This window comes from Aythya ferina (assembly GCF_964211825.1).
Source record: "Aythya ferina genome assembly, chromosome: 1".
NCBI lineage: Eukaryota > Metazoa > Chordata > Aves > Anseriformes > Anatidae > Aythya > Aythya ferina.
Genome location: NC_140296.1, coordinates 29,150,018 through 29,177,153, shown reverse-complemented (window position 1 = coordinate 29,177,153; position 27,136 = coordinate 29,150,018). Strand labels below are relative to the sequence as shown.

Sequence of the window (27,136 nt, the reverse complement as noted above, 5' to 3'; positions counted from 1 at the left end):
GAGAATCACCGGGGAGTCTTGACCACGCTCTGTGCAATCCACGTGGTGCAGCTGAGCTTAGCTTGCACTCCTGCATTGCTCATAACTTGTCTTTATCTCCCGTTTATACTCAAACCAGACTGCTTTAATTAAATTTTAGATAGAACAAGGAAAAGACAAATTAGAAAATTCAGAGTTTATAGTAAAACGTATGAATTAGCTAGTGGACAATAATATTTAATTAACCAGTTGCTAAATCTTAGGAATACCATCTTGCCCGTTAATTACTATGCTTCAGCCAAATAGCCCTGTCAAGTGTATTTATCACTAAGAGAGCTTGGACTGTAAAATCAATATGTGGGGAGACTATGAGTGGAAGCAGTCCTTCAGAAAGTGTAGAAGGGGCATCAAATCTTGATTTTTTGTTTTCTGCTGGAACAAAATTTTCCTCTATAAGAGCTGTGAAAGAAAAAGAAAAATATCACTGTCCTATTTTAGAAATTCATGGGAACAAAAACTACTATTTTACCTATGATTGTTTCTGTCAGCAAAAAATTGCTGGGAGGACTATATTCACACTAGAACTATATTCACACTAGAGCAACTGGAGACTAGCTATTTTGTCTGTAAAAGAGAAAATAGTTCTCTGTTTAGGATATAGCTTTCTGTGGAGGTTAAATACTATTTTCCGGATACTCTCTTTAAAAGACAAATGGAGAAAACCGTAATGATTTACATCTAAAGTAAGATGAATAAAGTATGGTGGATTTAATTCAGGCTGGGAGTATATCAGAGATTAAAGGCAAATAAGAAAAAAAAACACTAATGGTTTTACAAAACACAAGTAGTAGAAATCAAAGCAACACAGTTAAAGTTAAAACAAGGACATGCATTTAAAATATTCTCTGCTGGCCTCCCAGCAAACATGATGAAGGAAACAAAATTTCAGTTGCAATTTAATTTGCCACAACCAACCATGTCAATACATCACTGACCACAAGAGAAGAGAACATTTTCCTTTCAATTACGTGGTCATCTCAAATGACTTTGGTCTTCATTAAATCTCTACGAGAAGATACACTTGACAAGTTTGCGCTAAATAGCACTCTACAAATCAGTATTCTTATTTCTCTTTACTCCATTACTTCTTATTCTTCATATACTTCTGCTGCTTACAGTTTTATAAGATTGACTACACCCAGGGGAAGAGTTTTTACAAATGCAAATCTCTGAAGACCAAAAGATCATGAAATAGTACTAACATGGAAAAGTACTGGCAGGTGGGCCAAACAACACTGTACCTCCAACCAGTTTAATGCATGCAAATGTTTGCAAATAGTCTAAGTACAAGGCCATCTGTATGTTTGAGCTGGTAGCAAAGCTGGTGGTGAAAGAGGAAACCACGAAACCAGTCAGTGCAGCCTTGTAACAATTCCTTGCAAGGTGAACAACACCTCCTCCTTGGTAGGACATCTGGATATTGCACTATGACTTCTTGGTACTGTACCAAAGTCTCAGAGCTGTGGGTAGGCACTGCAGCTCTGAGAAGTTTTGAGCTATGCCAAGAACCAGACAGAGACTAATGTCAGGACGAGGGAATTAAATAAATTCCCATGTGGAGGACTCTTGACTTTCCATTTACAGACAGAATTCAACCCATCAACTTTTTATAAACTTTTATCTCCCAGGTGGATGAAATGTGCCCAGGAAGTGCCCATTCCTCTCCACTGACCACAGAGGGAACCTAGACTAGCTGGCTGGTAGACAGAAGATACACAGCATTGCTAAAGGGAAACCTACCAAAATGTCCACAACGACATGACCTTCACAGGCTTGCAGACATTCCTATTCATTATTCAAAGGAACTACCCACTGTCTGCCAGACTGGGGAGCTACTTTAGTGTTTATAGTTTTTTGGTGTTTTTTTTTTTGTTTTGTTTTGTGGTTTTTTTTTTAAGGTGGAGAATCTACAAGAAACAGAACTTTTTCAGGAACAAGTGGGAGGATAAGTATACGTTTAAAATAGTAACAAATGAGGAAATGAGTCTCATATGTCATGCTAACTGTGAACTCACTCATTCAAGAATTCTAAAAAAAAAAAAGTCACTTCTCTTCCTAACAATAAAAATAGTCTCAAAAGCACTTTGAAATACCAAATCCAGGTATAACAAAGACAAAGAAGCATGGAGTTAGCTCACATACTCAAGTTAAATTGATCAGAACTTACTTATCCCTATTGCACTATAGGAAGTAATTAATCTAGAAACTTCAAAACTGAACATAGAGGATCGTTTCTATTAGTTTTATGTATCTTTTCACAGAATTCTAACAGAAGATAAAACAAGTAATGGCTTTTCTATTTTTGCAGACCAAACAAAGTACAAAAAACACTAGCAAAGTGTGGAGACATAGAAATGCTGTGAGCAGCTGCATTACATCATCTCAGAATATTGTCTGAGGGTGACAGGCTGGAGCCATAAATAATATGTTTCGAAACCTTCTGTGGCAAATGACTTCAATAAGTTGGCTGCCAAGTGAAGACAATATTACAGCTGAAAGACAATATAGCGGAGATGGAAATTATCACTATATAAACAGATATTAAGCTGAAAGCCAGATTAAATCATTTCTCCTCTGAAAAATCTTTTTTTTTTTTTTTTCTTTTTTTTTTTTCTTTTTCCTTATAGCAAGGAATACCTAATATATGAAATCAAAAGTCTTTTGGTCTCCTACAATATTCATGAGTGTTTATAGGCTCTGAAGAGGAGGCAGAAGAGCACCAGATGCAGGCAGGCTTTGTGGTCCCTGTGTGAAAGCCTTCACGGGGTCCAGTTATGTATCTGTTGCCATTTCAACTGTAATTCATCTGAGTGCCGACTGTCCGACTGCTCTTCTACAAATCAGCTACTTGGTCTAAGTCCCCTGTAAAGTCAGGGAGAAAAGAGGCATTTTTAGGTGTATTTCATCTTGATGAAACTGCATTCACATAGTAAATGCTGGGATAGAAGCAGGCAGCACCCCATGACAAATGTCATGTTAGCATGTGGGCAAGGGACCCAAAAAATGTTTAATTATGTCTATGCTCTTCTCAGAAATTACAGATCTCATGTAGCCCTAAGTATGCATCATTGAGGTAAAGTCTGGGCAGTCCTGCTCCAGGGGTCTGAAGATTAGTGGCACCTCTACTAATAAATTACAGCTGGAGCAGTGAGCACATCTACTGAGAAATGAAGGTTTTTTTATGGCTAATGAGCTGGTTCAGCACTTTTTGGAAAAATGGTACTCTGTTGAAGTGATAGTGCTTGGAACTGAGAGGGAACCCAATGCGTACAAACAGGGTAAGAAGCTTTTCTTTTGAGTGTAAAACAAAGCATCTTTATTCAGCAGACAGAGTACCAGGAATAAACAGATTGGACCCAATGAAGCAGCGTGAAGATGCGTCAGGGAAGGTTCAGCTTGGATATTAGGAAAAGGTTCTTCAGCAAGAGGGTGGTCGGGCACTGGGACAGGCTCCCCAGGGCAGTGGTCACGGCACTGAGCCTGCTGGAGTTTAAGAAGTGTTTGGACAGTGCTCTCAGACACATGGTCTGATTTTTGAGTGGTCCCGTGTGGAGCCAGGAGCTGGACTCGAAGATCCTTGTGGGTCCATTCCAATGAAGGATATTCTATGGTTCTGTGATTCCATGACTCTATGAACACAAATACATATATGCATGTGTGTAATTAAATATTTATGCATATGCAAATCGTGATATAGCCAGACACCTCAAGGAAACAGTCAACCAGATATAACAAGGAAATGAGATAAAGTTAAGAATTTAAAGCAATGGCACTACCAGGAAAATCTAGCTCAAGTATTTCATAAAAGACCCATAGACAATGGGGTGGTGCCATCCAACAGGGCTCTGCTGCGTCAGTGCCAGAAAAGGGTCATACGCTGTGGGAAGTCTGAGCAGGGCAATGCTGTTAAAGTCTCATGCCTCAGCACTGGAGACTAGGAGGTCTGTGCAATGTCTTTTGCAACCACTATAAGGCCTCTTGGCACAATCGTGCAAATAAGAACCAGATCCTTTGATTTCAAAATTGGTATTTTTCAAGCATAACAAAGACCCTCTGTGGGAATGACTAAGTTCACGATAGCTGTGCTGTGGTAGGCACAAGCTATTTTGAGTTATTGACTGCATAAAACCATAGGAATGTATCTATATTTTTTAATAGATGCTACTCTCCAAGTAGCATAATGGTTCAGGAGAGTTCATTTTAAAGTTGCACATGAAAAATAAATTCTCTCTAAGAGTGAGATTTAACTATGGAGAGTACTGAGAGAGTGAAAAATAAGTAAGACTCCTGTGGTTTAACTGCGGGACTATAGCTACAACCCTGTAATTAATATACCTAATAAACTAAAAGGTAACATCCCATATACTTTTACCAGCCAGAGAAACAGCTTTACTGGTGTACAAAAGACTTTTTCTATGCCACAGACCTCAACTTTCATGATTCAAGCTTTGTGATGCAGGCTAAAATACATGTGTGTTAACATAGTGATGGCAGCTACAGGTAGTCTGGTGCAGAGGATCAAGGAGAAGGGGATGCTTTCCTTTCTGAACAGGAATCTTCCAAGTATTTCAGTACGCAAAACATAGCTTTCATGTTTCTTCATCCTTTTAAGCAGATCAGAAATTGGTATCTGTGAAAGACTGATCACATTTAATATTTTACTGCTTAAAAAATGGCTGAAGCAACTTTGAGTTGATTGAGGTGATGTTGAGTAAAATGAGAGCAGACTTTCTCCTATTTTGGAGAATTAATTGCATTTTTTGGCTTTCTGCACTAACTGTTTGATGCTCTCTGCTAATGGCTTATCAGGGTGTGTTCACTTGCTGCTGTCCCTCCTGTCAGCGTCACATCCACTGTCCATCTTCCCAAGGCAGAGTGGACAGGAAGGTGAGTCAGTGAGCATCATTAACGAGCAGCTTGCTCACTCACGATAAGCACCATGGCAAAAATATAGGAGCATTTTATAGCCCTGAAATGTACAGAGATTCCGATACTAAATTAGGGACTGTTGTTTCAATTTGGCTTTTGTTACCCATGGTAAGCAGAATTTTTCTTGCCGTATTTCAGGGAAAAGAAAACCACCTCCTCCAAACATGAAATTCAAATTAAACAAGATCGTAGCTAGATCAGCAGGGAAATGATTTCCTCTTATTTCTGATGTTCCGTCATGAGAAAAAAAAAAAAAAGAAAAAAAAAATAGGGCAGCACAGTCTGAGACATATGAAAATGGGTGTTAAATTCAGAATAGAGTAGACCAGCAGTTACCAAACAGTGGTTCATCTAGTCTGACACTGCTGCTGATAGTACTTGGATTGACATCTAAAACTAAAAACCCTGTAATGGACAATCCTTAATAGCATACCTCCAGGGGAAGTGTCTTCCTGACCTGAAATAGGAAGTGGCTGACTTTCATCCTGGAACATGAAGTTTTATAACCTCCTGCATGTGATCGTCTATTTGTGGCAGTGGCAGATTTATTATTTTTTTATTATTATTATTATTTGACTTCTCCTAAACCTTCTGCCTGAATAATGAGTTCTGAAAGTCTGTGTGCTTTTTGGAGAGAAACATCTCATCAGTTTTAAATGTACTGCCATATTAACCTCTCTAGGAACTCCCTTGAGCTCATGGCTTTGGAGAACCTAAGGAAAATTTTGCATATACCTGCTGTATCATCCCTTGTGTGTTTCTTCACAACATCTAGTGACCTGGCCTTTCGTCTCATATAGCATATTTTTGTTGCTTCCTCTAAATGTTTTTCTGCTGTATTCTTACCTCAGACAGGATCACAATTCAATGCAGTGACTCTATCCATATCGCTTTCCAACAAGGTTTTCTAAAATGCTTCTGGAAATAGTCGTCCCATCAGCTAATGTAAGATTCTTTGGCAGACTGTCTGCAGGCAACAAAAAGATGCCTGGAAAAGTGAAAAAGGCACTTGTCGGCCTATATTGTGAGCACTCTGTTTAACAGCCCACAAGTCTAGTCTTGCCGGTATTTGGGGGCTACCCCTGTGGTATGTGTAAATCTGACCCAAGAAAGTCACTGATTGATTCTGCAACCACGCAGTATCACAATATCATCCACATTAGCCTTTAGCATTCCAGGTGTAGCCCCACATCTTTTTGACATGCACCATGCTTTAAAAGCCCCCGCAGCTTGAAATGTCAAAACACATGATACTGGAATGAAGGTAAATTCTTCAGCTATTGCACATTAAAATTCTCTAACAGGAATATGAGTTTTTTTCATCCACCTAAAGAAAACATCTTTAGTGAAGCTAGCACCTCTGAACACAAGACCTAAACTCCCAAGCAAACTATGATTTGTAGGAGGTTGTGAGGCTAGACAAGTCTGATTACTTCTCATAAAAAATCCTTGAAGGAATAGGATGTCATCACCAAAAATATAAACATGCACTAAACAATTAGAACAGAACTTCAGATAGGCAAAATAATCTCATCCTGTGTGCTGAGACAGATCTGTCTAGACTGCTTTCCTTATCTTGCAGCCAAACTGTTCTCCCTGTAGCAGTCAGTTATACCTTTCAGTGGGCTTTCTTTCCAGACACACAAAAATATCCCAGGAGGAGCTCTGGAAAAGCACACGTTCTGTTAGGCAAAAGCTGTTGGAACTGTGTCACCAGATAAAGACCATTTCTTTCGAGCACCTTGGGTCTGAGTGATTAATGAACATGCTGTTGTGCCAGCAGCAAAAAGAAATTAAAAAAAAATAATCTTAAGTTGAAGAGTGAATCAAGTAAAAGTTCCAGAGGAGCTGAATCCCTACAGATACACAGAAGGCATCAAGAAGAGATTTATATATCACATACTTCTGTGTCTTCAGTCAGCAAGTGCCAGCTGAAAGAAAGATGGTAAAAGACCTTTATCTCTGACTCCAGCCTACTTGGGTAGACTCAGTCTCTACCCATTTTCATTTAATGCCAGAAGGAAGAAAAAACATGGAACAGGAAAAAAAAATAAAAATAAAAAATGGGGAGAGCTGCACTGCATTGAAAGTAAAATAAAGGAATAGCATCTAAACCAAAGGTACAACAAGGATACAAAAAGGGAAAACTCTGTGGTAGATCTGAGACTGAAGAGCCAATTCTGCAATATCTTGGAGGAAAAGAGGAGCAAGACTCAACCATGTCTTTGATGACAGGCCACACTGTGACTAGAATCTGAAAAAAAAAAAAAAAAAAAAAGCATATTTCATGCCATGTACCAGAAAAAAAAAAAAATAAAATAAAAAATAAAAATATAACATTTCACCAGACAGATAAAATTCTGCAAATACACACAAGTACTGTTTGCACAATCCAGGGTGAGACAGTGGTGGATCTTCTCACCCTGACACTGAGCTGAGGACAGTGGGTCATGCTGACTGTGTCGATTCTGTCCCCAGACCCTTCTCAATTGCCAGGGCCTTTGGAGTGGTGCTCATCTACCCTGGAATAGACAAGAAGTGATTCCTACCAGACCAAACACCATGAAGAAGAAATATTATCCTCTTTTTTCATGCCGCCAGCAATGTTTCAAGCTGTGTGATCCTCCCTTCCAAAGAGAGGTCCTTCCCAAAGAAAAAAAAATTTAAAAAAAGACAAAACGCAAGACTAATAGTTTGGAAGGTCAGTGTACGAGAAATCTGCTTGAGTTATGATCTCTGAATGTACTCATTGCTTGGATTCAGAGAGCTCAAGCTGAAAAATATCAAATAGAAGCTCAGACTACTTATTTTTGTTTCTTTCCATTCTTATTGTTATTACTTTATAGGGAGCATTTGTCAGTTGTATATTTGCTTGTAGGAATGTGCTAACTTCTACAGTCAATAGTCTTCTGGGCTGAAAAGAGGTATCTGCAGTAGTATTCCGAATCAGCCACGCAACAAGGTTTAACTACTGTCTCTGCTTGAAGTGCCTGGAAAGATCACAGGTTACTTTGGAGAAAATTAAAGCAGAATTAAACAGTTTACAGCATTAAAGCAGAATCAGCCAGAACCACAGAGATGCTTCAAGGAGAACAAAAGGATTTGACTTCATTGAGCAATTTTTTCTTGCCAAGAATCTAAGACCTTAGCAGGTACTTATGTTTTCTACTCATGTCTCACATATACTAATGTTCATCACCAACTATATCAACACACAGAACTGTACAAAACCCCGTCTGGGGACTTTGATTTCAAGTGGGTAGTTTTTCCTTACAGACTAACACAAAATAATTTAATTTATTGCGTAGTCTTTGTTAAAAACATTGTGCACAGAGAAAATATTAAAGCAGACAGACGAAACCAGGCATAGTGGGGCAGACCAAAGCCCGGCATCCTGTCTCCAGCAATGGCCAGAAGCAATGCAATGGGCAACTGCACAGTGAGACTTCTCCCCAATATTTTCCCAGTCCCTAGCAATTTGTGGCTCTGAGACTCCCTCAGCCAGAGGTGGTGTCTTTGTTTTTAATAGTCCTTCATGGCGTAGGCTATTCCTCATCTTCGTCCCGCTATGTTCCAAGCTTTTCTGCAACAAATGCAGTTGCATAAACCAAGCGACCAGCGAAGTGTTTTAGTTTGCCCAAGAGCTGTGTGTGCGTTAGCCAGTACCATTCCTACCAGAGGAGCAGAGACCACGCAAAAGCAGAATACATATTCTCCGGGGGCTGAAGCAAACTCACTTACAACACAGACAATTAAAAAAAAAGGAGGAAACTACAATTCCAACAACAATAAGGCCAGCTTCTACTGCTCGTAGCGCTGAGCTGCCTTTGCTATTTCCTGCCACAGGAACCAATTGCCAGTTGCTTGACACTGTTAACATTTCTGAGACACCTCATCAGCCACGGCCTGAGCTTTTTCCTGCACATAACTTCAGAAAACAAGACTGTTCTTTGTGCTCATCCTGGTCTGAAGATTTTCAATGGCTCCATTATTCTGAAGCTGGTGAAGTACACTCGATTTCCACCGTTGCAGAGTTTGGAGGTGCAAACAGTGTTTGTCTAAACACACGGACGATGCTTTCACACCGTCTGGATACTTCATTTGGAAGAAACAGACTTGAAAAAAAAAATAATACGAGAGGAACCAGCTTTCTCCTAGCCACCATGAAGCAGTTAAATTCTTCCAGAAAACCACAGAGAATGTTGGCGACATGCTAAATATTCAGTCTTCTCGGAAAAAAAAAAAAAAAAAAATAAGGAAAAAAAGAAAGAAAGAAAGAAAGAAAGAAAAAAAAAAAAAAGAAAAGAAAACAGGAAAATCTGAATGAAGAGACTAATTAGTATTCCATGAGCACACTGAACTCAGGCTGTTATCTTGCCAGACAAGGACTTGCACTGCGAGGCCTTTTTACTGAACAAGTTTGAAATACACCCTTCTGTGAAAAGGTTGATGAAAACTTTCTTCAACTTCTTTGTCTGCAAGCACAACATGGGCCTGGTATTTCAAAAGGCTGGAAAAAAAGAGTCACAGCAAAAACTCCAAAGCCAGCATTTCAGAATGAGATAATGGAAATCTTGTGTGTCTCAAACCTCCTCGACTTAGACGCAGAGCTGCTTAAATCAGAAAGGTAACCTCCTTGCTACTGGACTAGATCAAAAAGTCCTAAACACAGTCAACCCATCCGAAATGCTGCCAGGTATAGGTGTTTCACTGAAAGAAAAACAATCTTCCAGACAGTCCATGCTTGGCTCTCAGTGGTCCATCTGGTCAGATGAAAGCTACAGTTTATCCTGAGAGCAAATCTGCTAGAAAAAATTAAACCCAGGTATGAAATTCCTGAATATTCAAGAAGGAAAAAGATCCTATATAAATAAAGACTAGTAACCTAGGCAGTACAAATTTAGCACATGAATTGTGTAAGTCTTTCTGTTTTCATCCAGTTGATTTTTTGATGCTTAACTTTTAATCATGATCTGAAAAGGAAGGCCAGAAAATAATTTCAAATCCACTCCAAGCAGAGTGGAAGCACAAATTCAAAGTATGCTTCTGGTGAACATTTTCATTACAACCAGGACTGGCTGATTATTCAGCTTTATCTATCGCCAACCATCTGTTAGTTTACTAAGAGATCACTAAAGGCAGCTCAGAAATATCTCAGTGCACAAAGCCAAAACAAACATCAGCGGTTTTTAAAAGTGATGAAGCCAATAAAAAGCACTTTGTTGGTGCCTACAACCACTGCTTTAAGTATAGTTTCAAGGATTTCTGTAATATGAAATGAAAGCTTCAATTCACGATGGGAAAATCACAGTTCAACTCATGGCCCATCTCAATATGTTTATGCAGAAACAACTGATGACTTACAAGAATCGACTTCAAGAATCCCAAGGTGAATATCGCTGTTTGGAGTATATCACCATTTGTATGTAGGGTTCTTGTCTAGAGTTTAAGAAGTAATATTATAACTAGTAGTTCTGTGCCGTATATATTCCTCTGTGTTAATAAAGTGAGATAAATGAACTTGAGGTCTAAACCATGTAGTTCCTCTTCCTGTGCTTGTAATCCCTGACTTCATTTTGCTTTTCCAGTTGGCAAATACACCCAATGAAATCCCACACAATTAAACTACTCTGTCAGCTGGGCTCCAACTAATGTTTTTGAACTCTTAATCTTGGCACAAAGTTTGAAAATTTTTTGACTAATTAATTCTTTCTCATAGAGTTGGGTTTGTTTTTGCACCTGAACATCTTAAGGAAGCAATCTGCCATGCTTGTTCTTGTTGAACAACAAACTATTTTGTAAGTAATCCTGTTAAAATCAGTGGCTCCTCTTCCAGAAAAGGAGATGAATCAGTAATGGGGAAATGGCATATTCCACCCACCCTCTGAATTAAACAAACTACAGTTTCCTGAAAATTCTCGATACTGTGTTAGAGCTACTCCTGCAATGCCAGAGTTGAATGGTTGAATTTTCTTGTCTATGACTGGATTAGCATTTTTATCCATTTAATCCTCCCATTCATTTTGGTACCATAATTCTAACATTTCAGCTGGTTTAATCCTGTCAGAGAATGATTGTTTTTATCATCTTTGTCATGAAAAGTAGGTAAAGAAGCCAAAGATGTGTGGATTTGTGTCTTTTTCCTATTTTGATAAAAGTCAGAAAAACAGTTACAGACATGATAAACATTTTATTATACGCTATTGCTCAATGTGTTTTCATTCTACTAGTTTGCCAAATTATGTAAAAACCCAGCTGATCATATCAATTAAATCTCAGGCTCTTTTTTTTCCTCTTTTTTCCCACAAACATGTATTTTACTATTGAAATGAATCATGCTTAGCATTAAACATCAATATTTTATTTCCATACATCATTGCAACATTAAAGAGGGATTTTTACAGTTCAACTCCTTTCAGACAAATCAGAGACCAACAAATAATTCATACATCATAATAATTCATCAGCCTCTTTGGAAGAGACCTGGTCGAATAGGATGACTATTATGCAGCTCAGGTGAAGATATAGGATACCTGAAAGGACACATAGTGGTAATGCAATGTTGTAATAATTACATTTCCTGTATTATTTTTTTTTTGTTTTACCAATATGTAAAAATTAAACTTCTCTCACCTCATAAAGCTGCTCAGAACTTACAGTTCATTTATTTTGGTGGAGTTATATTCATGTATTAGTTACCCATGTTTGAAAATAAACACTGGCAGTACTTCTTTAATAGTTTTGCATTATATACATGCTCCTTGTCTGGGAGAAGATAGCAGAGCTACTGACCTCATGCTTTTCACATTCTGTAGTCCAAACTGCCATCTTCGTGCTCCATGAGACAGTAGTAAATGTTCTTAGTAGTTTTCAACTGAACTTTGTATGATCTCCATTTTTCAGCTACCACCTTCACAGACTGGAGGATCTCCATTTGGCAACAGCAGAGCTGCTGTCACCAAAGCCGGTCCCAGCTATTATTCCTGACATAGGAACTACAGGTCACCTGAGGTGTAAAGACAGGCCTGCCACTAGGGACTGGGGTGCTGTGTTGAGGAGATGTGGCAACCCCTCCAGCCTCAGCCACAATATTTTAATTTCAGAATTTGAAGTCTTCCCCATTCCCTGCAAGAATGGAGAGAATTGGAAAACTGGTTCAAGTGACTTAGATTTTAAAATAAGCATGAGTTGCCCAATCCTGATCACAAACACTGAATTGTTACTTATTTTTCTGAGTCGACACAATTATGAAAACGAAATGATTACACCAATTCTTCAGAAGTCCCTAGAGATAGTACTGTTGTTTGACGGAAGAAATGACAGCCACAGAAGGGGGTCATTACTATACAAAGAATATATCTTAAGGGAGTACATTGCAAAATGTTCCTCTGATGGATTTGCCTTCTCCCCTCTCCTCTTCTGTTTTTCAATATCAATTTCAGAAAAGTTCACCATTAGCACTTGGATGTCTATCTGGTGCTACACTATAAAGAAATTAGGTCTCCATGGCTTTTTCTGGGAAGTTCTGCATTGAATGAAAGCAAGGGAGTTTGGTCAATCCTCTGGAAGTAGCTGAGATCTGTATATGCAATTTGGACTAGCAAATAATTCCAATCTAATTTAGTTCTGATTTAGAAAAATCCATTTATTCACATAAGTCCATAAAAAGAGATAGGGAAGGCCCTATATTAGTTCCCCCATTCCTTCCACCTACTTTTAATATTATTTGGAATGATTTTCGGGTGACTTTAATTGTTCTTCCAGCAGAAAATGGAATTTTACATACAGGTATTTAAATATCTATGACCTAAAAAGGAAGGAAGCAGACTGTGTTATGCAATGCAAACTTACACACCATCTGGACCAGTGTCTGGATAGGGAGAAGAGCCCAAAACACTCTCAGCTTTTCCCTTTCCCTACTGTAAATTCCCTATGCCCCATACACCTAAAACATTGCACGGATTACTTAATTTCACCTGTGAGGGAGGTGAGGGAGCAGCATCCTAGGGAAGCCAGGAGAAGTAGCAAGGGATGCTTTGTCTCAGGGTGCTCAGGCAGTGGTGCACATGCAGTTGGTGCTGCATTGCCCCTGTTCAAAACCGTGTGGCACAAAGCCAGGACCTGTGGCTGTGTACGGTAATGCTCAGGACCACAATGCTGCTGTTCCTGGCTCCCCCACCACTGATGAGCAATGCAAGGCGATCGGTGCCTGCCTACAAGTGGTCCACCGAAACCGCTGGCTAATTCGAGAAACCTGCATTGAAACCAGGGTAGGATAGGAAACCGAGCGATCTCCCAGCAGCTACAATTGGCAAAGATCTCCAGCTCTGTGCAGCTGGACAACACAACCCGCAAACGCTGTGCAGTGGCATTTGTTCAGCCCTGACTCATAGACAGACGGATGCCACCGGATGAATCACCAGCAGCGCTTTCTGCAGCACCTAACGAGGTAGCTCATCCAAACGCTGATCAGGCCCAAGTCTCTCTAGTTTCGGAGATTCGACGAGGCACTGCCTTGGCTGCTGTTTCACGGGTGAAATTATGAGTTTTGGAAGAGGGGCCTGCAGCAAGCAACCAGGATTTTGCTCACAGCAGCAAACTTCAGTTGGCGCACCCTTGGGCTATCTTCTGTGTGCCGTTAAGCTATAAAAGCCATTAAGCTATAAAATTTCAGCACTGATGAAATGCAAGAGAAATAACAACTTATTAACTTAATAACAGAGAACTTTAAGGCAAATTAACAAAACCACTTTATAAAGCATCTCATTCTGTTCAGTCCACTGCTGCAGAAGGTCATTAAGCCCAACACTGTAGGAAAATCATTTCAATCTATAATGGTTGAAAGGACAAACGTTAAGCGAAAGATAATCACAAATTAGCATTCAGGACATCGGCTGAGCATTGCAGGTATCGAGGGAAGGTGGGTCCTCCCTGCAAAGTGACTGGAAAAAATGTGTTTTTTCCTGGCAGAGGGGATGGTGGATATGGGGTGGGTATGGGCAGAGATACTTGTCCTTTCCCCTCGCTGAGAAGGAAAGGCTGAAAGTGAACTTGAATAACTAGTGATAGGATCAGAGGGAATGGCCTCAAGTTGTGCGGGGGGAGGTTCAGGTTGGCAATGAGGAGACATTTCTGCTCAGAAAGAGCAGTCAGGCACTGGGACGGGTTGCCCAGGGAGGTGGTGGAGTCACCGTCCCTGGTGGTGTTCGAGGAAAGGTTGGACGTGATGCTTGGGGACACGGTTCAGTGGGTGGTGGTGGTGGTAGGGGATGGTTGGACCAGGTGATCTTGAAGCTCTTCCCCAACCCTGAAGGTTTCCTGGCTCTGTGTGGAGCCCACCTCAGGGCCAGCCCCCAGCCCCACCCCATGACGAGGCCCCGCCTCCATCGCGATTCAAGCCCCGCCCCCCACGGCCCCGCCCCTCCCTCATCCCCACCCCAGCGGTCCCTCCCTCCCCCCCCCCCCCTCCCTGCGCAGGCGCAGTGCGCTCCGCAGCCAAGTGCCCCCTCGCGGCCCCTCCCCGCCCTCCACCAAGATGGCGGCCGCGCTCCGCCGGGCGAGGCGGCGGCGAGCGCGGAGCCCGCGGGGAAGCGGCGGCGGCGGCGGCACTGGCACCGGCACCACCCCCGGCGGCCACAACCGCAGCCACGGCCGCGGCGGGAGGCGCTGACAGGTGCGGGTGCCCCGGCGGGTGCTCGGGCTGAGCCGCAGGTACCCCGGAGTGGGCGGGCGGAGGGGTGGGGGAAGCTTCCACGGGCTGAGCGGCGCCGCCCCTGCCCGAGCTGCGCCATCGGGAGCTGCCCTCCGACAGCGAGCCGTTAGCCGGGGCAGCCGGCGGGGCCATGGCGGTGAGTGCCGACGACCCCTCGGGGGACAAACTTTCCGCTTGCCTCCCCTCCCACCACCCCCTTTTTCCATCGCCCGGAGGGAGGCGGCGGCTGCCGGCAGCGCGGTGCTGTGGGGAGAAGGGGGGGGGGTGCCGGGAGTTGCGGGTTTTTTTGCCCCAAAATGTGTGTGGTGCTCCCCGGGGTGGGTCCCCGCACACCCCCGAGCTCCTTCCTTCCCCCGAGGGTGGTGGTGAAACCCCACGGAAAGTTGGCGTTGTCTCGCCGGCAGCCGGGCGGCGAAAGCAAAATCGAAACTTTGCGGCGGGTTTCGGGCTGCGCGGAGAAATAGGGAAAAACAACACGGGGGGGGGGGCTCGGAAATTGCCTTAACCTCCTCAAATCATCTTCGTGAGGCGGTTTGTTCGCTGCCCGGCACGGCAGGTGTTGCTCCCGAGCATCTCGCGTCGCCGCCTCATTCCTGCAAAACCATCTTCGCTTTGACAATTTACCTCTAATTAACCAAACGCGCACCTGGCCAGATAGCTCATAAATCGCCACCCAGCCTCGCGGATTTCTCGCCGTCGAGGATTTGGTAGCGTTGCTCCCAGCCTCGAGCTTCTGAGCTCTCAGCCGGGAAGAAGCTGTTGTGTTGTTATGGCAATGGGCAACTTTGGCTTCGTGCAGCCTTGGCTATTACACAGAAACGTCGCCGTGGCCATGATGTGGATCCAGACACATCTATGTGCCCTGTTGTGAAGTAGCATGGACCACAGCCCTCAAAACTGACACGCTGTAAACAATTAAATGTGTTTTTCCACCTTTCTTCCTAAGGAGCTAGGCTTAAGCAGTCGTGAAGTTGGACCACGTGAGGAATGGAGAAGTAGTGAGCTTTCAGGTGGGCAGAAGGCTGGGAACGCTGGAGGTAGCTGAGTGTGTATGGTGCTCAAGGTTGCACACTGGGGAGGGTTCTTCATAGCTGGCATTCCTACTAAGTGTTGGAATTGAGTTTGGAAAGAATCGGTTACATGGGGACCATCAGGCACCGATTTTGGGTTATGAAGCCTCAGTTGAGAGAGTTCTGTCCTCAGAAAGGCCGGCGCTCATCAGTGAGTTGCTCAGGTCACTTGGTCAGGATGAGAGTGTCCTGCTTCGAGCAGGCTCCTGCACTGACTCCTCTAGGTGATAGTGTTAACCCAAATAGGCTGAGTGCCTCAGGATTTTCAAAGCAGGTGGAGAACTGAGGCTTTTTTGCTGTATGACAAACTCTAGGTGTAAGAGTTGCTTGAAGCTCTGGTCACTTTGTACAGTGCTGAAGTTACCAGATTTCAATCTTAGTGGTGTTTCTACCATTTTCAGACTTGGAGTTTCCACTGCTTTGTGGACTTAACTCAAAGGCTTTTTATTTTTATAGGTAATAATGTAATGGAGCTGCAGAAACTTGAGTTATGATTCAGACTAATAACTCATTTGCTTTGGGCTGTGAGTTCTGTAGATCTTGGTGCTTCTGTTTGTTATTCTTTGCCTTGTGGCCATTTAATTTAGCTTGAATTTGGACCTACATCAGCTAACTCAGTGTTATGATGATGATTGTTCTGGCTCAGGATACCTAATGGAGATCCTTCCTAATTGTTATTGCAACTTTAACTACTTCACCAAACGTGCTTCTGCAGTTTTCTGTGTTAGCACTTATTGGGAAGCAAAACCCTTCAGGCCTGACTTCAGGAGAGGTACAATTTTTCAGCTTGGTCGATACTTTTTCCTAAATGGTTATACCATCTAAATGCTCTTAGGCAACTAGCTCATTTAACTTGCTGGCAGGTCACTTCTGAAATAGTGCGTGTTATTGTAAATGTCTTGGTCTTGAGAAATATTGAGCGCTTGGAGGTACGAGGTGCTGGTGTTCTGCTTGTCCATTGATACCTCTGTCAAAGTGGCAGATCCTATAATCTAACCCCATTACCCATCCCAATGTGGGTGGGTGGAACTGGCAAAGATGCAGCCTGCTCATTCCCCAGCAGACAGGTGCTGGAGAGGACAGTTTTTGTGATGCTGCAGGCCTGCTTCCTAGGCAGCCAGTGATGTTTGGCGGTGGTGCCTTGTGGAACCCGAGGAATTCTCATCTTCCCTCCAGCATCTCTGTACCTTTTATTGACCTCCAGCCTCTAATCGTTCAGAGATTTCCAGTTCAATCTCTGCTGAAATGTCTACAGGTAACGTGTCATGTTTCATTGGTGTATTTCCATGATCTAAAATACAAATTGGATTTTCTCAGTTATATCTGTCAATAACACCTCTATATTTTATCATCCACTTCTTTAAGACTATTGACCTGGGGAAATTCCCAGGCAATTTGTAGCAAGATTCAACTCATGTGCAGTTTATGGTGCAGGAGTTGAACCGAGCCTTTGCTTTTCCTGTAAGACCATATCTAGCAAAAATAGATTTGACTTGGACTGTGTCAACTCTTTAGCTTAACTAAAAGATAGTGCTTGTATCTCAGGGAAGAGATAATAGTTTGGAATGCGTACACTGCTGCTTTTTCTGTACAGTAAACACAAACAATGTTTATTTTGCTTGTGGGGCCAATGTTTCCTGAGCTACAGAGACGAGCATTTTTGCTTGTATTTTGCCATCATACAGTAAACTTTGAGCTTCCTTAATGCCCGTGTTCACTGGATGTTAGTACAGAAACACTACTAACATTTTTCTGGTCTATCCTTAAAGTTTCATGGTTTTGTTTATGTTCGGTGGTATTTTGGATTGTCATCCTGGGGGGCCGCATTTTGTAAGGCTGACGGGGTAGAAGGATGCTTAGAAAGTGCCTGTAACACCTAATAGCACCGCATGTTTCTGGCAGGTTGTCATCTTTAATTGTTCCAGTCAATCTACGTTTAGTTTCAGGTTGGACAAATATTTTTCAAGTCTGACCCACGCCCCCAAGATCTGGTCCTGTTCCAGCTGTGCTTCCTTCGTGTACTCTTGAGCCTGTAACCAGCGAAAAGCTGAAGACTTTTTTGATAAGCTGTCATAGATGGCTTTAACAAAATGTAAATGGAAATAGAATTTGCTATGACGTTTTGTCAATAGTGAAATATTATTTGTAGCTAGTGTTTTCATGCTGGATGACTGAGTAAAGGATTGTGTTATTACTTCTCATGGATAAATTGGTATAGAATGTTTTTCTGTTTACTGTTACAGAACTTCAGGAATGGAATATCCATGTGCTTTCCAAACCCTCTACTAAAATTTTAATGGCACATTCCTTGGCAGTATCTTCACAGTGCCTCTCAAATGGAGTCAGACTGGACAAACTTCACCCTCTTTGTTTGTGGTCCCCAAGAAACGTTGGCTTTTTTGGGATGCTTGGGCCCTAAAATTGTTCTACTCCACAGTCAGAACATCACCAAAGTTAACACTGGTACTTTGGCTTTCAGTTTGGTATCTTGTGTGCCAAACACAGTCCCAGCAGGAGCTGGAGCAGTAGTTAACAGGAGTGCAGGGTATGTTGATATTTTTACCCTGCCCCTGCTCAACTTTCCTTCCAGAACTGTTTTGAAGCACTTAAGACAAAATTAAAGAGTTGAAAACCATCATTTATAGGTAATGGAAAAATTATTTAACTTGATTACTTTGGGCATAAAGAACTGTCAAAACATCTTCAAGTTTTCAACCCCAGTTTAACCAGTAAACATCATTCTTACAGGCCATTAGTAAGAGAGAAGACAGGCACTTTCTAAGATATGATAGATCTCTTCTGCTTTCCAAAAACACTAAAACAAGTCCTTCTACTTCCTGGCAGCATATGGGCTTCTGTAATGTAGTGTCAAAAAAAACAACAACTGTTTCACAGCTGTGAAAAATCACAAAACTGAACCGATACACTCCGTGATTGCAAATAACTACGTATCAAAGCCTGGGAAATGCTGTCTGCAGGGCAAGTGACAAGGTCCAGAAAGATTTATGCTGTGGATGGTAACTTGCTTCTGTTACAGGGGGGAAAAGGAGTGTGTGGCACAGCAATGCTAACTTTACCTTCTGCGTGACGGTTCTTTTTGAATGCGCTTTGATTTTTATCCATTGGTTGCATTTAGAACCATGAAGCTCAATTCTTAATGCTGTTTGATCCTGAATAACTCCAGATGAAAATGAACTTCACGGATCCAGAACTTATTTTTGTTTGCTTTACTTTACAGTAGATGTAAAAGGTATGATTTATGTATGTAAATACTTCTGTGTAAATGCTATCGAGTTTCCCCCAAAGTGCAAATCCAGTTTCTGTGGTAATTAAAGCCCAAGCTGTACTTAATATAAGATCCTACAAGCCTGAGCTACTGCCAAGCTCCTGTTTTCCTCTAGCTGATGTAGTATACTCAATACTGTATCTTCCTCTACTGATTACAAAATAAATCCCTGTTCTCCAACTTGCAGACTGTAAGGTTTTGTTGTTCAGTGTTTGTTGTTCCTTTAACTGGAGAAACTGCATCTACTAGGTGACCTGACTGAAGGAAACTGAGACACAAGCCACAGAAACATCAGGGAGATAAGCCTTGTTTTGGAGCTGCGGGCACCTTGTAGGTGGTGGCAGTGAATCAAGTTGTAATGCACGTGCAAAAAAGTTTGCCTGTAGCTGAAAACTAAACTGTAAGCAAAAATTGAACGTCTGTACCAGCATAAGGCAACCCAAAACAAAACCAGGTGACTTGCAAGGTCTTGGCAATGGGAGAGGGATGGGCTGGTAACGATTCATTGATATTTTAGTATATCTGTTTAGGGGACTTCCTGCACTAGGAGTAAATACAAGCTGCAAGAGTTACCCAATCCTATAGAATCTGTTGAAAAGTAAACAGAGAAGACCATGCTTTCAGAGCACTCTCTCTTCACCCACTTAGTCTGGTGCGAAGACATTGAAACAAAGTCCTGAGGAGTGAGGACTGAAAGAAGCTGCAGAAGTGAGTAGTGACAGCTGACAGCGCTTAGTCCTAGATGCGGCTGGAATAATGTCTAGTTTTGTGGGTTTGTTTTTGTTAATGGATTGTCAGCCATTCAGTGTTGCAACTCCACATGGACAGTAGGAAGCCAAGAACTGCTTTGTCCTCTGAATGGTTGGGCAATCAAACTGGTAGGTCCCATGGGGTTTTGGGGGGCTAAACTTTCCTCGGAGGGTGAGGTGGAGCTTGGGAGCAGGGAGTGCTGGCATCATCTGAGAAACAAGCTCTTCTTTTGGTGGTCTTCATCTTCAGTAGTTGCACACAGTTCTCTATTGGAGAACTTTTCATGAATTGCACATTTAATTGTCAAGAGTCGCATTCAGCTTGAGGTGTATTGAGCTTGGAGCACCCTGCTTTAGTTTTGTGGCATGCAAGTAGCTGTCTCAGCACTGTTGTGGCTGAGTTTAATCCTGGGGAAGTGAAGCACCTGCCAGGGTGGCTGCCCATGGACTTTCTCATATCGTTGCCAGTAGCTTCACAAGTGCTATATATTGATGCTGCAACAAGCAGTTCCTCTCTGCCTGCTTATTCCTGTGCTCGGCATGCATTTGCATCTATTTGTAGTGAAATGGATCAGGCAACTGACCTACCTTAAAACAGAGCCACTTCTTGAAGAGTAACAAACCGGAGGATAGCTTTGATTCACTGTACTCTTGGCCAGTTGCTTGTAGCGGTGCAAGTGGGAGCTGCTGGTGTTATTGAGCAGAACAGACTTAGAGCGGTCAGTCCTCATAAAAGAACATCTTTCAGATGCACTTGTTAAGGCTCAACACCCTTTTTTGATGTATTCTTACTTTTAAGAAGTAGTTTACACGTGCCTGACTTGGCTTGTCGTGCCCTGTGTTATTATCCTGTTCCTTACGGAAGCAGAGACCTGCAGGTTTTCCAAAAAAAAAAAATCAGTGCACGCTTATTTTAAATTATTAGAGCTGTGGCCTCTGATCCCATGTCATCTTGTGTTTGGATAGCATAGTTTTCATTTTTTTCAGAACAAGCAGGAAAAAGCTGTTTCGTAAGAGTTCTTTAAAAACTGCTGCTTGTTGTTCTTGAGTTGTGCCCTCGTTGCAGCTCCAAGACTGGCAGCTGTCTCTGCAATCAATTCATCTCACTGACCACTCACCTCGCCTTAGCGAAAGGAAACGTGTGATTTTAGTTTGCCTTAAAGGAACTATATGAAAACTTATTTGAAAACTTGGCCTCGCTGCTCATAGCTACCAGAAAAAGGGAGTCGATAACAAATGAGGAAGTAGCTTGGTTCTTGGCATGGAGCACGCTTGTTTTCTCAAAAAATAAGCATGTACTTAACCATTACTTGTGCCTTCGTTTCTGTTTAACTGGGAAAGGCCGAGATGTTTTTGAACCCATCTGATCTTCAGAAAATAAACCGAAGGAAATCCAGTCCTGGCAGAATCTTAGGAGAACCTAATTTAGCTGCTTTAGAAGTAAAACTAGGAGAGTTCAAAGAAGTTTTTGAGAAGAGTAGTGTAAAGCTAAAAAAAACAGCCACGTAGTTTAGACCGGCGTACCATAAGTAAAGTTGAACTGCATTCGATTTCTTTGAACTGTGTAGTATATTTTCTGCACAGCTTACAGCCTCGTTCCTTTTTGAGAATCCTTCCCAAGAATATCTGAGAGGCAGCTGATCCTGCAAGACAGAGGAGGCCATGCTCCAGCTCACAAGCGAGGTGCAACAGGGAATCCGGTAAAGCCAAGTCTGCACTCTGGTGCTGACAATTCACTCGTTGATTTAAAATGCGTGCTATCAAATTAGCTCTGAGTATAAGGAACAGATTAATTTCCTGATTTGTGATACAGCTGTGCTTATCCCTTCCCAGAAGTTACACAACCAGTTTCAGCTTCTTTTTCTTTTGAGAAAGGAGGGACAAATTGTTGGAAAGTACTGAATTCTCCTTCTGCAGTAACTTCGTGTCATGTGTAGTTCGTCCAGATACCGGCTGTGGATGGTTTAATAAGAATGTAATAATTGTAACATTTGAACCCAGAATGTGGTGCTTTTGGGTAGTCTCCGTTGCATTGCTTTTGATACATCCAATCAAGCATTTCATAATCCAAGTGCCAGACTAAGTGAGAAGTGGTAAGTGTTCACGAACATCTTGTCCCTTTCCAGGTGACTGATTTATCAGTGTCTAGCTCTTCCCTAGGTAGTCCTCACCTTCAAAAGTTTAGTTTTCTACATTAGCTGCTAATAAGAGCTGAGCCTGTTTGGCTCAGGTTCAAAAGCTGCTAGCTCATAAATAGAAATGCATTAAACTTGAACAGCTGGAGTGTTTCCAAGTATCTACCGTGCGTTCTCATATAGGTTATGGAACACATGACATGAATACATGAACTGCACCTGAAGCTGCTCCTAAATCATTGCAGTTCACAACCTGGAGCATGAAGGTAACCTGAAGTAGGTGTTGATTTATGATAATATGTTTAACTCCTGCAGCACTGAGGTTTATACCTGTTCTGCGTGGCTTTGCCCTTCCTGCTTTGATGAGAACAGGCAGTAACTGTTGGGAGGGAGCTGGAGCCAGTGGCTGTTTTGGCTATTCAAGTACAACTGGCATTTGCTTACAAATCAGTATTTTCCCCGTAATTGTATTGTGTTCATTGTACAGCTTTGTGTTTGCCTTCCAGCAACAACAGTATGAGCGGAGATATGTATTTGATTTCTGGGATTTCTTTGGGAATTGCCTTTAGTGATTGTATGTGACACCACTTGTAAGCTATGGGTGGAGTATTCCCATAGATTTCTTTTTCCTTTGGGGTATTCCATTGCTTATTAAAACACTTGGCAGTGTATTTTCATTTTCAGCTGTTCAGATTTGCAGTTTCCAGTGATTGTCAGTTTGACATTGTTGATTGACTTTACAAAACTACACCTTTTATAATTGTGATGTATCTGCCTGTTTGCAGCTGTGTTATTTTAAACACTGAAGGGAATAGCCATTCAAGTTTCACATCTCTTCAAAGAAGGTAGACGTGTTTCACAAAATGGTTTTCTTCTGACAATTTCACTATAATTTAACCAAAAAATGCAACTCTCTCTGTTCTGCTACAAAATGTTTTATCAAGTTTTTCAGAAATTGCTTTCCTAAAACAGGAAAAAATGAAAAGCAAAGCACATATTTTTAAATAAATTGAGTATTAATTAAATTATCAATTCAAAACTGGAAAAAAAAAAAAAAAGGTATACCCTGGTATACCACAATTGCCATGTCTGGAGACATGTGACTAGAAAATATTGCAAATCTACCCGACAGAAGAAATTAAAGCAATTCTGCTAGCTTCTGATTCTTAGAAACAAACTATTCAGTTTGTTTCATAACTTTAATAGCTCAGGTGCAACTTTATGGATCACTGGGTAATTTTATTCTAATACGTTTCTATACCAGCAACATCCCCGTATCTGAGCTTTTTCCAGCCGTGCATTCAGTGACATGACTAACATCTGTCACATACACTTTGTTCTTTCCTCTTCACCCCAGGGATGTATTGGTGTACTTTGTTTTCAGAATTTCCCCCATTTTAGCATGTTTGTACATCTTAGGCTCTTGTATTTGTTAACCCTGTCTGACGACTTCTGAAGTGGTTGGCTGGTTGGAAAGATGGGGAGGACAGCAATTCTTACAGGTTTCAAATTGGCAGGCAGGTGAAATCTTTTAATGACTGTAGGAAATTATAAAGAATGAACATATCTCCCAGTAGGCACTAAAGAATGGGTATGGTGAGTACTTAGAAATGCATAAAGCACTGGAAGAGTTTAAACAGTAGCTTGCATCTTGAGCAGTCACTCGGATGTGTGGCTCTAACCTAAATATCAGCTTTATTACTTCAGCTCTTTTCCAAGATATTTATTTTTAAAGTGCCCGGCTGTCTTCATGTTGGAGAAGGCAAGATCACCATGTTTCTTTCACTGGGGCTGGGGGATGTTTTTATGGCCTTTATGGTTCTGGAAGTTCAGTCTTTGGTCTCTGACAAAGCCTAGCAAGCGTTGTCTCTCCTGTGCAGAGCAGCTTTTCCTCCTTACTGGAAGTTCTCCGTGCCTGTGGCTGCTGGGGGAGCGTAGCTGCAGAAGAACCCAGGTGAGGAAGGAATGCACACCTGCTCTGCCGAAGCCCACTGGGAAAACACACCTCATGGCAACCTCGAATTGGCAGCTGTAACGTGAAGCAGGCCGAAGCACGTATGAAGCTGTTCCGACAACAAAGTCTTGGAATTGGCCCTGGTTTTGTCGCTTCTCATTTAAAATCAACATCTGATTTGGAAACATTTAGTGTTGATTTCGTTGAGCCTGTTCCTTCTGCTCTGCCTTTTTGTGTTAGGCACTTCAGTCTTTTCCCTGCTTACCTTCTGTCCTCATGCTCTATAGGATCGTGGCCCTCGTGTGCAGTCCTCTGCAATAATAACTGTATCCACTGGTCGCTAAATTTGACAGAATTAGGATGTCAAAGGGCATAAAGTTGCTGTGATTGTTGTGGTAGCAAGCAGGTAGGTAGGGAAGAAGCACTCTAATCACAAAAACTGAGGAAAATTGCAGGAATGCAAATTTCCCTATCAGTAGGCAGCAGAGAAACCACTGGAGAGTGGCTCTCTGGGTTCTGATCTACCGAAAACCATGTAACTTTTGCATTGCGTGCCATATTTTGATTGACTAATACGTTGATATTTGTAGAAAAATAGGACTCTAGAAAGGGCCTTCAGAGATTGTGTGCTTCAGCTCCTGATCAGGACCTTGTGTGGTCTGGTTTTGATTTGCTGCAGCAGTGGTTGCTTCTTGATTGTGCACCCATCAAGTTTTTTGGAGCATGCACCCTGAATGGATGTTACAGCTATTCATAAGTGATATACATGTACTGCTGTACTAATATGTATGTTATAGAACACCTAGAATGAAATAAAGATGAAAAAACTATTTAAACATCTTTTTATTAATGGTACAAATCTACTTTCTTCTTGTGCACCCCATTTCTGAGACAACTGGTCTACAGGATTAATATTTTGCCCCATCTAAGGGCAATCTGTGCCAGCACTGCACAGGTCTCCCCGTGACTGTGCCTTTTTACCTTACGGCCAGATACAATTTCCAAGTGCTGCAGTTCTTCATCACTTCTTTAACTTTTGTCATGCACCTTCAGGAAGAGTTTGATTTGGGCTTTGAGTAACCACCCCTCAGGTAGTGGAATCCAGCAAGTAGGTGACCCCTTGTCTTCTTCTCCAGTTCTTGTAGCTTCTCGTGGTCTGTCATTTGCTTTTTCTCTTGAGGAGTTAACTGGGAAAAGCACAACTGGACATGGTGTTCCAGCTGCCACCTTGTAAGTGCTGAGTGGTTGGGAACCACCACCTCACTCAGCCCACCAGCCGTGCTCCTGCTGTCGCAGCCCAGCGTGCCGTGAGGGTGCGTGCTGCTGACTCATGTTCTTTTACCTTGGTGATCCAGCTGATTGAATGCTGATGTGCTTTCAGAGGCTGTTGTTAAGATCAGCTGCTAGACTCTTGGAGATGGAAATGCTGATCTTTTTCAAGAGCAGAGGAAATGCGCTGCCTGGTGATCTCAGCCATGCAATATTCCTTAACCCTTAATGAATGAGTGAGAAATAAGCAGAGATGTGTTCATCTTCAGAACATAAAAGTAATGCCACAGAAACATTAATGGACCAAATCTGAAGGTATTTAAGGACTGAGTTAAATTGCGATTACAGTTCAGGAAGGCATACTTTGCCTACTGAACTATTGAGTGGAACTGAAGTCTTTGAGCCTTAATGTTATTTTGGCTTGTTAGTGCAATCAGTTCCATAATGGTTCCTCAGGTATCACCCCAGAGTCTCTACAAGAGTCAGTATAGATGCCTTCCGTTGTTTCAGCTCTGGTAGCCTTCAGAAAAATCTCCTTCACAGTTGTCAAATTTGTGAGATAGGGAAAATAAACGTACCCAACGTGGTTGAGAACTCAGGCCTTGCACCTTCCTTGAATCCTACAACAGCCTCAGCACGGATTCTGCAAGAACAGTGTCAGCTGAATTAGCAATCCTGTGTTACCCTTTGAATGCCTACCACTAATTCAGTATATTCAGTACCAAGACAAAAAGGGAGATAGCTATTCATGCAGCAGTTGTTGCTGTGCATGAGTCAGTATGGATTTCTAAATAGCCGTGCCTTTAATGCACTACTGACAGAAAATTGCCTCAGCTTTTTCTGTGCATAGCATCAGTATTACCTGTTCATCTAAGGTGTCACCTTCCTGGTCGGGTCCCTTTTTAATATTTCCTCAAGTATGATGCAGTCAGTTGGCTTTAAGTCCTTAGACTTACCTTATTTCATGGTTTTACCCCTTCCCTACTGTCCATTAGTGGTGCAGGAAAGCTTGACAAGACCAGTGAGCTGTTTGTAGTGGCTCTGCAGACTGTAGGATGCAGCCTTACCTTGTCTGAATGCAGGCTGCTTTTCGTGTGTCTTCCTCAAGACCTCATTGCTAAATGAGGTTAACCTGTTGATATAACTCATGTTAATAGCCTTTTGGGGAGCTTTTGTTTTTCTAGCTGCCTACTTTTAATTATCCTGTCCTTTTTAGAATCAACCCTTCACAGGATTGAGTTACTTTTTTTTTTTTTTTAGAAAGAATGGCTTTACCTTTATGTATTAAAACCTTTTGTTTTGTCTAGCTTTTTCGCGTATTCATGCCATTTTAGTGTAGTAAAATGACTTAGTCTCTTATCAGTGTTATGGTTTGTCATTTCCAGACTTCCTTCTGACTTTTTTTTTCCTGAGAGCTGAGTTGAAGACACATTCTACAATGACAAGCCAAGAACAAATACCTTCCCTTCCTATCTGAAACTCACCCACTCTATAATTCTGCATTTACCAATAATATTCGAGGGCTCTCATTCCAGTTTTAATCCATGTAGTGATTTTGTTCAAGAAAAACGCATAAATGCCAGAAAAGGTCTGATTGTTATAGCAGTGCTCTTACCAGTCCCTTTGTCAGCCACACTTCACCAGAAGATTCTCATCAAGTTAATTGGATAAGATTTATTTCATCAATCATACTTGTCTTTTAATTCTTTACAAATAACATCCAGTCTTGACTGTGAACTTGTTTGGTCTTGGATCACTATTGGCTAACGTGAATATGTTGTCCCATTTGCCCTCCCTCAGTAGAGTATTTAATGTAAGGCTCCTGGTTTTCTTCCAGACCTCTGAGACTTTCCCAAGACTAGCGTTATCTGGAAGTCCGTTTCAAAGATCTAGTTAGATATTTTTCCTCTTCCAGAGGTTGTGAATGCCAGCTAGTTGGTTCGGTTGATTTAAAAGCTCTGATTTGATACCCTTACATCAAAGGTGATACGAT

The 27,136-nt window shown here is 41.8% G+C and overlaps 1 protein-coding gene across 3 annotated transcripts in view; it reads left to right on the top strand.

The window, feature by feature from the left end:
* The first annotated feature begins 14,492 nt into the window (after positions 1–14,492).
* Positions 14,493–27,136, top strand: part of FNDC3A (fibronectin type III domain containing 3A) — a 115,149-nt gene continuing 102,505 nt past the window's right edge. Inside the window, exon 1 of one of the 3 annotated variants that reach the window (XM_084504988.1) lies at positions 14,493–14,641. The gene's annotated coding sequence lies outside the window, so the exon portion shown is untranslated. The other 2 variants (XM_084504987.1, XM_084504986.1) reach the window with 2 other exon arrangements.